The sequence below is a fragment of the Xenopus laevis genome, chromosome 6S (assembly GCF_017654675.1).
Source record: "Xenopus laevis strain J_2021 chromosome 6S, Xenopus_laevis_v10.1, whole genome shotgun sequence".
In the NCBI taxonomy this organism is placed as follows: domain Eukaryota; kingdom Metazoa; phylum Chordata; class Amphibia; order Anura; family Pipidae; genus Xenopus; species Xenopus laevis.
In genome coordinates, this window is record NC_054382.1 from 56,065,279 (window position 1) to 56,078,596 (window position 13,318).

The window sequence follows — 13,318 nt, forward strand, 5'->3', positions numbered from 1 at the left end:
GTTTCCAGCAGGTTTCTTCACGCCTCATTGGCATGAGCCAGCCCACCTTTAGCAGGATACTAGCACAAGTGCTGAGGGACTACTGCAGCACTCGCAAAGGCTCATTTCCTTCCCCTCAACTCAGGCAGAGTGGATAAGATTGAAACAGGATTTTTTCCTAATTGGCCAATTTCCAAATTGCCTAGGAGCCATTGATTGCACTCATGTTGCGCTCACACCACCTCGCCATCACCAGGAGCGCTACCGAAATCGTAAGCGCTCCCATTCCATCAATGTGCAGGTGGTGTGTGATTCCAATATGCGCATCATGAGTGTGAGATCTGGCTTTCCTGGAAGTGTCCATGATGCCACTATCCTGCATCAGTCAGCTCTCCATTACCTCTTCACCGAGGAGAAATGCCGGACGGCTGGCTTGTGGGTAAGTTCTATTTTCAATTTCATACAAAGACACTTCAAATATTATTTTAAAAGTGAAATGTATGTATTTTCAAGAAATGTTTCCCTATTTGCAGGCTGGCTACAATAGATGCACTATGCATCTTGGGACCTGTAGTTTAGTTCAATTAGCTAACTTTGTTAGTGCTTTTAATTCTTGGCACCTGATTTAGTTTACATGTGTGATGTGTTAAGTGGAGGATTTCTTAATGGATCTGCACACACACAATTCTTTGCATTTGGGGGGGGGGGTACCTCTTTTATTGTGCCACCAATGTTGGTTGCCTAACAAAAGGGGTAAAGTAAGCACCCCAACAGCAAAGCTATAATAGATGCACTATGCATCTTGGGACCTGTAGTTTAGTTCAATCGGCTAACCTTGTTAGGGCTTTTAATTCTTGGCACCTGATTCAGTTTACAGGTGTGATGTGTTAAGGGGAGGATTTCTTAATGGATCTGCACACACACAAATTTTTGCATTGGGGGGGGGGAGATTACCTCTTTTATTGTGCCACCAATGTTGGTTGCCTAACAAAAGGGGTAAAGTAAGCACCCCAACAGCAAAGCTACAATACATGCACTATGCATCTTGGGACCTGTAGTTTAGTTCAATCAGCTAACTTTGTTAGGGCTTTTAATTCTTGGCACCTGATTCAGTTTACAGGTGTAATGTGTTAAGGGGAGGATTTCTTAATGGATCTGCATACACACAATTTTTTGCATTGGGGGGGTTGGTTGCCTAACAAAAGGGGTAAAGTAAGCACCCCAACAGCAAAGAATTTGTGTGTAGATCTGTTTGTAAAGATTTTACTACTACACAATGGACATAACTACAGCAATGGAATAGTCAACACAACAGACCACTGGAATCAATTACTAAATATTTTTTTTTTTTACATTTTTAGGAGACGCAGGATATGGGCTTCTGCCTTGGTTGATGACCCCTGTGAGGTTTGCCTAAACACCTACCCAACGTAGGTACAATCGTGCCCATCGGAAGACGCGCAATGTCATCGAGCGCCTCTTTGGGGTGCTCAAATTGCGCTTCCGATGCCTCTCCTCCCTGACGGAGGAACAACCAACCAGAGGGAAGAAGAGTGCGTGAAAGGCTCATCCGTGCCCACTTTTAGTTGTAAATTGACCAAACCAAACAAATAGTTAATTTGTACTAATTAAGAGTTCTCAAGGGTCAAATAGTGGCACATATTTTTTTGGGCCCTTATTCCTAAGTGCATTTTTTGTGATTGTTTGCAATCTTGTCAGTTACCTTTCAAACCATGTTATTCCACTGTAAATCTGGTCATTTGCTTAGCCTTTAGGCCTTTTACAGCCAAGCATTTGAAGCTGCGTTCCCCTGCGTTCTGTTTTTATGCATTCAGCCGCAGGGGAGCGCAGGAGTAGACACATTCAGTTGTTTTCAATGGGGCTGTACATATTGAGACGCAACATGCTACATTTTTCCTGTGTTCAGTGAGTACAGCCCCATTGAAAACAATTGAATGCGTCTACTCCTGCGCTCCCCTGCGGCTGAACGCATAAAAACGGAATGCAGGGGAGCGCAGCTTCAAATGCTCGGCTGTAAGAGCTCTTAAAAATATGAATTCCCCCCATTGTAATGAGGTTTAGTAATCTAATGTTCTAGATCAACTCAAAAATGTCTGAAATCCACTAATTCCTAGGTCAGTTGTTTGACCTTAAAGGAGAAGGAAAGCTACGGAGGCATTTTATTGCCAATAGATTAGCTGCAATAGTGCAAGCTAGAATGCTATATTTATTCTGTAGAATGTTTTACCATACCTGAGTAAAAAGCTCTAGAAACTCTCTGTTTGTTTAGGATAGGAGCTGCAGTATTAACATGGTGTGACATCACTTCCTGCCTGAGTCTCTCCTTGCTCTGGGCTCAGATTACAGTAGAAAAGGGAGGGGGTGTGGAAAAGGAGCAAACTGAGCATGCTCACGCCCAGGGCAATGAGGTTTAAGCTGAATGCAGGAAGTCAGATACAGAAGCCCATGTGTACACAATAGAAGGAAAGAAATGCAGTGTTTCTTTTGACAGGGGACTCAGAGCAGCATTACTTTGGGGGTTTACTGGTATATTTAGATAGACCTTTCTGATATGGCTTACTTAGTTTTAACCTTTCCTTCTCCTTTAATATGTTTGCCTTGTTATATGTCAGGTAATAAGTCTTTTGATTCTATATAACCAATCCCAATTATTAGGCCTTATATGATTGATGTGATATGACATTGTTTTGAATGGATATATGGAAAGTAAACCATTTTTTCTACTTTTCTTACAAATGAACAGCCTGCTGATGGTGATGTGCCGACGTGCCCCTAGCAGTGAATGCTTTCCTGTAACATCTTATGCTGTAAGCAGAAAAATGATGAGATGAGAAACACATTTAACATGTGTATACACATATTCAAGAGAAACCATTATCTGTACTGGTCATTTCAGCTTTCTGGCCTCCTACTGTGTTATGGCTATACTTCACGGGTGTCAAACTCTACTTTATAACTTGGTACTTGCCCACAGAGGATACAGACATGGACACTGACTGATTAGCCATGCCTCAAACACCATTATTCAGGTATTTAGCAATTACTCTGGGAATCTAAAAGATATTGCTAACAACTTACCATATTATTTGTGTGACTTTGCAGCCTCTCCATGTGCAAACTTTTTCTGACCCACTAAATTGGACTCAACACCAGCGACAGATGTGATGAACTGACAGCTGTTTGGCTCATTTGAACCTGGGTGGAGTCACCTTTCGAAAACATATCAGTAAGTGGCAGTGTTTGTTTAGCAATGACAGGCTTTTGTGTGGCTACTTAAATTTATTTTGATTTGTGTTTTTTCTTGTTTGATCCACAGGTATGGCTTCTTCTGTTTTCTTGTTTGAAATGACATTACCCATGTTACTATTTTGGACAAGCGCCTTGGCAAAAAAGAAAAAACAAACACACCCAGTACTGTTTTAGTGGCTTTACTGACACAATCTTTGTCAAAATCCAAAATAGTTGAACAACAATAAAAAGACAATCTATATCTGTATCAAGTTTGTTTGTTTTTGGAACACACAATAGTTATTTAACCCTTTCAGTGCCAGCAGAATTTCACATTTTGGTTACGCGAAATGCCAGCCGTTTTTAAACATTTTGTGCTCTCTCACTTTAGGGGCATTTTCTGAGGGGAAACCTATAGTTTACCTAGGAAAACTATACATTGTTTTTTTCAGTAGAAACTGAGCTTTCTAAATCTGAGTTTTTATGTATTTCCACCTGTGCAAAAAAATTTATAGTGCTAAATACCAAAAAAAAATGAAAAATTACCATTTTTCATAGTATATCAATTTATACCAGAAAAATATTTCATTTTACAGATGAAAATCCAACTGATTTGGAAAGCCTTATGTCTCTCGAACGTGCCAATACCAGATATGTATAGTTTTAGGGAGATTTAGGACTTCTGTACAGCAAAAACTCCCTGCAGTATATTACCGAATTTTGAAAGCACTAAGGCAGAAAACGGCATGCTTTAGATTCCAAGGCAAAAAATCCTGAAACCGTAGGTTTACCCCAGAAAACCATACATTTTTGAAAAGTACACATTCTGCTGATTCCAAAATGGGTAACTATGTCTCTCTACTCCCAACTACCAAACATAAAAGCTTGTCTGAACATAGCGTTTTTTCTAGAAAAATTTCAAAATTCTGAAAAATCACTTCAAAGGTTTTATTTTGCTGCTCCGCATATCCCAAACTATATTAGGTACCAAGAAAAAGCACCTGAAATATGATTGCCAGGGGTCCACTGAACAGTTTGATGCCCATTATGCATAGGTTTACCAGAGTATTTGGCATTTAGAGACACCAATATGAAGTTAGCGCATCCAAATTGTTCAGGACTTTACTTCAGCTACTGAAAAATCAACACATTGACTGCAATTTTTGTGGGGTAAAAACACAGAAATATATTTTTACCCCCCAAAACCATATATTTTTGGAAAGTACACATTCTACAGAATCTAAAATGGGTACCCATGCCTTTCTGCTCCAAACTACTGAGTCGCAAGGCTTTCCCAAATTTGCCGGTTTTGGTGAAATATCTGAAAATTGCCTCAAAGCTTCAACTTCCCAGCACCATATCACCCATGTATCATTACGCACCAAGAAAAAGCACCCTAAATATGATTGCCAGGGTTCCTCCAAACAGTTTGGTGCCCACTGTGCATAGGTTTACCAAAGTATCTGGCATTTAGAGGCCCCAAAATGAAGTTAGCGCATACAAATAGTTCTGTGGGTAACTTCAGCTAATGAAAAATCAACATATTGACTACATTTTTGTGGGGTAAAAACACAGAAATATATGTTTACCCCCCAAACCCATATATTTTTGGAAAGTACACATTCTACAGAATCTAAAATGGGTACCCATGCCTTTGTGCTCCAAACTACTGAGTCGCAAGGCTTTCCCAAAATTGTCGGTTTTGGTGAAATATCTGAAAATTGCCTCAAAGCTTCAACTTCCCAGCACCATATCAGCCATGTATCATTACGCACCAAGAAAAGCACCCTAAATATAATTGCCAGGGTTCCTCCAAACAGTTTGGTGGCCATTGTTCATAGGTTTACCAAAGTATCTGGCATTTAGAGGCCTCAAAATGAAGTTAGCGCATACAAATAGTCCTGTGGGTAACTTCAGCTAATGAAAAATCAACACATTGACTGCATTTTTGTAGGGTAAAAACACAGAAATATATTTTTACCCCCCAAACCCATATATTTTTGGAAGGTACACATTCTACTGAATCTAAAATGGGTACCCATGCCTTTGTGCTCCAAACTACTGAGTCGCAAGGCTTTCCCAAAATTGTCGGTTTTGGTGAAATATCTGAAAATTGCCTCAAAGCTTCAACTTCCCAGCACCATATCAGCCATGTATCATTACGCACCAAGAAAAGCACCCTAAATATAATTGCCAGGGTTCCTCCAAACAGTTTGGTGGCCATTGTTCATAGGTTTACCAAAGTATCTGGCATTTAGAGGCCTCAAAATGAAGTTAGCGCATACAAATAGTCCTGTGGGTAACTTCAGCTAATGAAAAATCAACACATTGACTGCATTTTTGTAGGGTAAAAACACAGAAATATATTTTTACCCCCCAAACCCATATATTTTTGGAAGGTACACATTCTACTGAATCTAAAATGGGTACCCATGCCTTTCTGCTCCAAACTACTGAGTCGCAAGGCTTTCCCAAAATTGTCGGTTTTGGTGAAATATCTGAAAATTGCCTCAAAGCTTCAACTTCCCAGCACCATATCACCCATGTATCATTACGCACCAAGAAAAAGCACCCTAAATATGATTGCCAGGGTTCCTCCAAACACTTTGGTGGCCATTGTTCATAGGTTTACCAAAGTATCTGGCATTTAGAGGCCTCAAAATGAAGTTAGCGCATACAAATAGTCCTGTGGGTAACTTCAGCTAATGAAAAATCAACATACTGACTGCATTTTTGTGGGGTAAAAATACAGAAATATATGTTTACCCCCCCAAACCCATATATTTTTGGAAAGTACACATTCTACTGAATCTAAAATGGGTACCCATGCCTTTCTGCTCCAAACTACTGATTCGCAAAGCTTTCCCAAAATGGTCGGTTTTAGTGAAATATCTGAAAATTGCCTCAAAACTTCAACTTCCCAGCACGATATCACCCATGTATCATTACGCACCAAGAAAAAGCACCCTAAATATGATTGCCAGGGTTCCTCCAAACAGTTTGGTGGCCATTGTTCATAGGTTTACCAAAGTATCTGGCATTTAGAGGCCTCAAAATGAAGTTAGCGCATACAAATAGTCCTGTGGGTAACTTCAGCTAATGAAAAATCAACATACTGACTGCATTTTGTGGGGTAAAAATACAGAAATATATGTTTACCCCCCAAACCCATATATTTTTGGAAAGTACACATTCTACTGAATCTAAAATGGGTACCCATGCCTTTCTGCTCCAAACTACTGATTCGCAAAGCTTTCCCAAAATGGTCGGTTTTAGTGAAATATCTGAAAATTGCCTCAAAACTTCAACTTCCCAGCACGATATCACCCATGTATCATTACGCACCAAGAAAAAGCACCCTAAATATGATTGCCAGGGTTCCTCCAAACAGTTTGGTGGCCATTGTTCATAGGTTTACCAAAGTATCTGGCATTTAGAGGCCTCAAAATGAAGTTAGCGCATACAAATAGTCCTGTGGGTAACTTCAGCTAATGAAAGATCAACACACAGGAGAAAGCTCTCTGTTTAGTGCTGAATTAAGCATTGAAATTCCTGTTTGAGACAGGATTTTTTGTTATCACTTGGTGTGTGAATGTGTTGTCCACTTGGTGGGTGAAATTTGGGAAGTTTTGAGTTGATTTTCTTTACTAAAAATCGATTTTTCTTTTGACCCTGAAGGTGAGTGATTCCTAGCCCAGTTCCTTTCACTTGCTCTGGGCTACAAACTCACTGTTAGATCCCCTACCCCTCCCCCGCACCTGGGTGTCAGTTTCATTTGCATTTTTCTCTTGTTTCAGCACAAATTGTTTAATTTTTGTACAGATTGAGTGGATATTTTGATTTTGCACTCAGTTCTGTGAGGAGAGAAAGCTAAAGGGAGAAGGATTTAATATAAGTATAAATATAAAATCTTTTCCAGCAGCAGCAGTGCAGCTCCCAGGCACCTGCTCACATTAACCCTCTCCCTGCCACAGCTTCTCAAATTAAAACTTTTTTTTTTTTTTTTTTGTTAATCAATAGTATAAAGCTTTCTTTTTGTGTGGTGTTGTGTAAAATAATGGGATGGAATAAAAAGGAAAGTTATAAAAAAACATCTCTTGGTTCTAAAGCAAAAGGACCTGAAAAACCCAGCTGTAGCTCTGCAAGGAAACACAAGTCAGAGCCCATGTCAAAAAGCCCCATTGCCTCTACTTCTGCTGCTGCAGCCAATGTGACCCCTGCTAAAACATTTGCACACGCGGTAGCTACTGGCAGCAACCCTAGCCAAGTCACTGCTGGGGTAGAGAAGCTTACAAGGAAGCATGGGGTCAGATGCCTAATGTCAAGCACTCATGGCATAGAGGCTTATATAAAGGCTGCAGCTGAAGTGGTGGGCCACTGTGCAGTAGTGGCAGCAAGTAAAATGTATGGGAAAGCCATAATCTTTGCCCGTACTCTAACTGCAGTGCATACTCTGGTACAGAGGGGTATCACAGTGGGAGGGAGTTATGTCCCTGTAGAACCCTAGAAGGATTGGGCACAAGGGTGGTTTTATCTAATGTGCCCCCCTTCCTGCAAGACCACTTATTGTACCCCCACCTGCAAGCCCTTGGGGAGTTAAAATCAAATATGTCTAGAATTCCCCTGGGATGTAAGGAGAGCAGACTGAGGCATGTCCTTTCCTTTAAAAGGCAGGTGCAACTACTTTTACCTCGGGGGCAAGACACTATTGAAGGGTCTTTCGGGGTTCCATTTGAAGGGGTGCTGTATAAAATTTTTTACAGCACAGAGGAAGTGAGGTGCTTCCTTTGCAAGAACCTGGGGCACACTCGCCAGAGTTGCCCCAAAGGGCAAATTAAGACCACAGCCCCTGTTCCTGCTCCCAGTGCCTCAAATAAAACATCCTATCCTGCTGGGACTATTTCAGCAGGGTCCTCAAAGGGGATATCTCCTTCACTAAAGAACCTCAAGGTGGCTGTTACACAACCCACCTCTACAACATCCAAACCTCCTCCTTCTTCACTGAAGACATCTAAGGCTGCAGCATGTCTTACAATTGCGGCAAAAGAGAAGGGGGGAAAACATGTCAAAGCTTCCCCCAGGGTCACAATTGTTCCTACCACAAAAAGGTGTACCCCTGTTATGGGCACCCCTGAAGGTGTGGGGTACCCATGATTGCAACACCTGTTGGGGTTGGGGCAGATAGTGGCCTTTCCTCTTCAGATGCCAAGAAAAAGAGGAAATTTAAATCAAACTGGCTGGTACCTGAGGAATGGGCATCAGTGGTTAATGATGGGGCACCCCCATCCAAGGGTAAAAAGGGCAGCAAAACTTCTGCTCCTCATGTGGTGACATTGTCTGGCCCAACTGTTGGTCACGATCAACCGGTGTCAGACCATGCACTCTTGCCTCCAGACCAGGTGGGGAATAATGAGGTTAATGGTCTGCATGGCCTTGAACATGGCAGTGTTGGTTTCCCCACAGAGTCAGGGGTGCAGTATCTGCCTCAAAATCATTTGGAAGATCTTCCCTTGGAGTGTAAAGAGACACCTAATGAGACTCCTGCAGAGTGGGCAGTCAGTGTTCCTGAAGTGCTGAGATTTGGCAACTGCAACCAGCCTCAGTTTTTAGTGCCTCAGGGTATTTCACTCCAGGAGGGGGACAATATTGGGCTAACCCCCATACAGGACCCTGCAGATAAAACTGCTGGGAAGGATGGTGAGGGTGGAGTTGTAAATACGGAGGAGGGTAGCCAGACAACTTCTACTGTTCATGCTAAAATCTCTCCTCCCTTGTCTTCAACTGACCCAAATGTTATTGCCATCCAGAAAGCACAGGAGGTAGTAGAGAGGGCAGAGGCTAAGCATCGAGCCTCCAAAGCTCTACCTGTTGCTGGGGAGCTAATTAGTTCTGTTGCTCCTGTGTCAAACACTTCCAAATGTGTTTCAAGTGAAGTTGAGGGAACACCTGAGCCATTGCAAGGTCTCCAGAAAAGTGATTCTGATACTTTTCCTGTAACAACTTGTGGAGAGATTCTCAAAGCTCTAGTGGAGAGGGGAGATTATCAATCCCTTAGCCAGGAAGAGCTCATGGATGAGGGGAACATCGAAGAGGAGGTTGACATAGGAGTGGCAAATCCTTCTACCCCAATCATCCCTGCTGAGGAACTCAAAAAGTTTCTTGAGAGCACCCTTGGTGTTAAATTAGAGAAGAAGATGCACATGGCTCTGGAGAAGTGGCATGATTTGCCTTTAGTTATCAATTCTGTGAGACAATACATTAAGGTCATAAAAGAGGCCAAGAACTATGGAACAGCGGAATATCTCCGTATAATGAAGTTTCACAAAAAATGTTTGTCTCATCAGACCTTGATGAAGGTTAAAGCACTTCCTAAGACTCAGTAATGGCCTTGAGTATAAGCACACTTAATACTAATGGCTGTCGGAATCCTTTCCGAATGTTTCAGGTACTCTCCTTTCTTCGTCAAGGAGGGTACTCTGTGAGTTTCCTCCAAGAGACCCACACCACTCCAGAGCTTGAAGCAAGCTGGAATCTGGAGTGGAAGGGAAGGGTCTTTTTAATCACCTCACTTGGACATCATGCGGGGTGGTGACCCTTTTCTCAGATTCCTTCCAGCCAGAGGTCCTGAGTGCTACCTCTGTCATCCCTGGCCGTCTATTGCATCTTCAGGTCCGGGAGTCAGGTAGAACATATAATCTAATGAATGTGTATGCTCCTACTACCGGACCAGAGAGGGCACGGTTCTTTGAAAGTTTGTCAGCCTACATGGAGACAATTGACTCTGATGAAGCCTTGATTATAGGGGGTGATTTTAATTACACCCTTGATGCTCGAGATCGCAATGTACCCAAGAAAAGAGACTCGTCGGAGTCCGTTTTGCGAGAACTAATTGCTCATTTCTCCTTGGTTGATGTCTGGAGAGAACAGAACCCAGAGACGGTTGCCTTTACCTATGTCAGGGTGAGAGATGGTCATGTTTCTCAATCCCGGATTGATAGGATATATATATCGAGCCATCTCATGTCACGAGCCCAGTCGAGCACCATTAGATTGGCACCATTCTCAGACCACAATTGTGTATCCCTGAGAATGTCAATCGCACCATCTCTGCCAAAAGCTGCTTACTGGCACTTTAACAACAGTTTATTAGAAGATGAGGGTTTTGCAAAGTCAGTCCGGGATACATGGAGAGGCTGGAGGGCCTTTCAGGATGAATTTGCCACATTGAACCAGTGGTGGGATGTAGGCAAGGTTCACCTAAAGCTCTTGTGTCAAGAGTATACCAAAAGTGTGAGCGGGCAGCGCAATGCAGAGATTGAGGCACTGAATGGGGAGGTGCTTGATCTTGAGCAAAGGCTATCAGGCTCTGAAGACCAAGCCCTTCAGTGTGAATATCTAGAAAGGAAAGAAGCGCTGCGTAACATGGAACAACGACAGGCTCGTGGTGCCTTTGTGCGAAGCCGGATGCAGTTACTTTGTGATATGGATCGTGGTTCCCGATTCTTCTATGCTCTGGAGAAGAAGAAGGGGAACCGAAAACAAATCACATGCCTTTTTGCGGAGGATGGAACCCCCTTGAGGATCCGGAGGCTATCCGGGACAGAGCCCGGTCCTTCTATCAAAACCTTTTTTCTCCAGATCCCATCTCTCCAGATGCCTGTGAGGAGCTATGGGATGGGCTTCCAGTGGTCAGTGAGAGGAGAAAAGAGAGGTTGGAAACACCAATCACTCTAGATGAACTCTCTCAAGCACTCCGTTTAATGCCCCACAATAAATCTCCTGGGCTTGACGGACTGACCATAGAGTTCTTCCAGTTCTTTTGGGATACTCTGGGCCCTGATTTCCATAGGGTCCTAACTGAGGCCTTCAAGAAAGGTGAGTTGCCACTTTCGTGTCGTCGAGCAGTTTTATCACTACTTCCTAAGAAGGGGGATCTCCGTCTTATTAAGAAACTGGAGACCAGTCTCACTGCTTAGCACAGACTATAAGATCGTGGCCAAAGCTATCTCACTTAGGCTCAAATCTGTGCTGGCAGAGGTGATTCATCCTGACCAGTCCTATTACAGTCCCCCGGTCGGACAATTTTTGATAATGTCTTTTTAATCCGAGACTTACTACATTTTGCGAGAAGGACTGGTCTATCTCTTGCTTTTCTCTCTCTGGATCAAGAGAAGGCATTTGACAGGGTGGATCACCAATATCTTATAGGCACTCTGCAAGCCTATAGCTTTGGCCCACAGTTTGTGGGCTACCTGAAAACAATGTATGCCTCTGCAGAGTGTTTAGTTAAAATCAAACTGGTCTCTGGACTGCACCTCTGGCCTTTGGACGAGGAGTTCGGCAAGGATGCCCCTTGTCGGGACAACTGTACTCGCTGGCCATTGAGCCCTTCCTGTGTCTCTTAAGGAAAAGGCTCACGGGACTGGTGCTCAAAGAACCTGACATGAGGGTGGTTCTCTCAGCCTACGCTGATGATGTAATTCTTGTGGCCCAGGACCTAGTTGATCTTGAGCGGGCACAAGAGTGTCAAGAAGTCTACGCTGCTGCCTCATCTGCCCGGATCAACTGGTCCAAGAGCTCAGGCCTTCTGGAGGGTTCTCTAAAGGTAGATTTCCTGCCTCCTGCTTTTCGTGACATCTCGTGGGAGAGTAAAATCATTAAATATTTAGGCGTCTACCTATCAGCTGAGGAGTATCCTGTCTCACAGAATTTCAATTGAACTTGAGGAGTGTGTTCTAACGCGCCTTGGAAAAGTGAAGGGTTTTGCTAAAGTACTTTCTATGAGGGGGGAGAGCTTTTGGTGATTAATCAGCTGGTGGCCTCTCAGATCTGGTACCGGCTGATATGTCTTAGCCCAACCCAAGAATTCATTGCTAAGATCCAGAGAAGGTTACTGGACTTTCTCTGGATAGGAAAGCATTGGGTTTCTGCAGGGTGTCTCAAGCCTCCCGTTTGAAAGAGGGAGGGCAGGGAGTCGTGTGTATACGTTCTCAAGTGCACACCTTCCGTCTCCAGCAAATACAGAGATACTTGTATGCAGATCCTTCTCCACAGTGGTGTACTCTAGCATCGAGTTTTTATCGCCAGGTACGAAATATGGGATATGACCGGCAATTGTTTATAATTGAACCTGAGGGTTTTCTAAGAAACCTTTCAACCCTGCCGGCTTACTACCAAGACACGCTAAAAACCTGGAGCATGGTATCCGTGTTAAGGCAAGGAGCCATTGAAGGGGAAGACATTCTAAATGAGCCCCTACTTTACAATCCATCTTTTAAGACTAGGATGTTAGAATCCATCAGCATCCGACGTCGCCTTTGCCCAGGCTCGGTTAACCAGAGTTGGAGATCTCCTGGATTTTGAGAAATCAGATTGGGTGGACTCTCAAGCAGTTATGCAACGCATGGGATTCCTCACCACTAGGGTTCCACACCGTCTTCTCAAGGAAATCAAGGACACAATCTCTCCTGATTCTCACACCTTCATTGATGGGGTTTTACATGCTGGAGAGCCACGTCCACCTTGGAACTCCTCACCTCCAGACATAATAATAGCACCTAAAACCCGTCAATCCCCCCAAGCACCTCCTTCCCCCAACTTGAGCCAGTTGGAGAATTTTCCATTGACACGCTTTCATGATATAACAAGAAAGCTGTTGTACTCTCTAATGCTTCACACTGTACACTTCCTTGCCCTCATCTCCCGATATGATACCATCTGGAGACGTGTGCTTAATGAGGGTGAAAGACCTCAGTGGCAAGCTCTTTATTCCAGTTTGGTGCCTAGACCAACTGGAGACTTGAGTTGGAAAGTGCTGCATGGTGCATTGAGCACGGGAGAGTATTTAGCTCGTTTTACAGACTCCCCAGCTGCTTGTCCATTCTGTGGCAAAGGAGAGTCTGTGTTTCATGCTTATTTTACGTGTGCCAGACTGCAACCTCTATTGGCTCTTTTGAGGAAGCTTTACCTGCAGTTCTGGTTACACTTTTCCCCTCATGTTTATATTTTTGGACGCCCAGTATCCCGGGACAATAAAGAGAAAGACCTTCTCTCCAACTTGCTCCTGGCTTTAGCTAAATTAGTCATCCAT

At 43.3% G+C, this 13,318-nt stretch overlaps 1 long non-coding RNA gene across 1 annotated transcript; it reads left to right on the top strand.

Annotated features, from left to right (window-relative positions):
- The first annotated feature begins 2,539 nt into the window (after positions 1-2,539).
- On the top strand, positions 2,540-3,359 carry LOC108704913. The gene is made up of 3 exons (XR_005962357.1): positions 2,540-3,029; positions 3,103-3,226; positions 3,317-3,359. It is a non-coding gene; the product is annotated as an uncharacterized LOC108704913 (long non-coding RNA).
- The last annotated feature ends 9,959 nt before the right edge of the window (positions 3,360-13,318 follow it).